Genomic DNA, 850 nt, shown 5'->3' with positions numbered 1-850 from the left:
AAACAGTCTATAAAAGGCTTGGAACTTGATAGCCTCAGGATGCTCAAAAAAACAAAGGAATATATTCCATTTAAAAAAAAAGTTAAAATGGGGAAAGAAAGCAAGTAGGGAAGGAAATGAAAAGATATTTTCAAAGGGAAAAAATGGTCAGTGAAGTAAAAATATTATTAGACATGATAAAGTTTAGAAGGCCTAGCAAAAGATGAGACAGATATAGAGAGTGTGAGCAGACCAGAGTAATTTACCAGAATCAGGATCACTGAGAGAGGCTCCAAATAGAAATTTCAGAAGAGAAGGAAAGCTGTGGGCAGAGAAGCAATATTCAAAGTGATAGTAAAGAAGTAATTACAAGAATCAAAGACTATTTCATTCAAAATTGTGTTTCAAGAACCAAGCAGAAGGAGAAAAGTAAATTCACATCCAAATACACCATAAAGGAAATGCAAAATATCAAGGGAAAAAAAGTTTACAAGTAACTGTGCAAAAGTTACTACAAAGACAATATGCCTAATTATAAACTAGTATAAACTGTGTAAACTAATCCTCCAACCCTAAAATCCTAAAGACTATTCTTAGGCATGTGTCAACAATGGGAACTCAACCTGAGACTCTCCCATTAATCCAGGGGTACAAGAAGGAGACTGAAGTGGCCTTAAATTGCCTGTGCCCCCATATCCCAGCAAGAAGGAACACACATCCCCTCCTGAGGAAAATATCCTAAAGTTAACCCCCAGGATGTTCACAGATCAGTTTCAAACAAACATGAACTCACAATTAAAATTCATCAAACCAACAAGGAAACAAGTCAGATGGGCAAGTATCTGTTAAAATAATCTCCGGAAATTTTATG

The sequence above is a fragment of the Bison bison genome, unplaced genomic scaffold (assembly GCF_000754665.1).
Source record: "Bison bison bison isolate TAMUID 2011002044 unplaced genomic scaffold, Bison_UMD1.0 scf7180017864139, whole genome shotgun sequence".
Taxonomy (NCBI): Eukaryota; Metazoa; Chordata; class Mammalia; order Artiodactyla; family Bovidae; genus Bison; species Bison bison.
Note: the sequence above shows the minus strand (reverse complement) of the source record.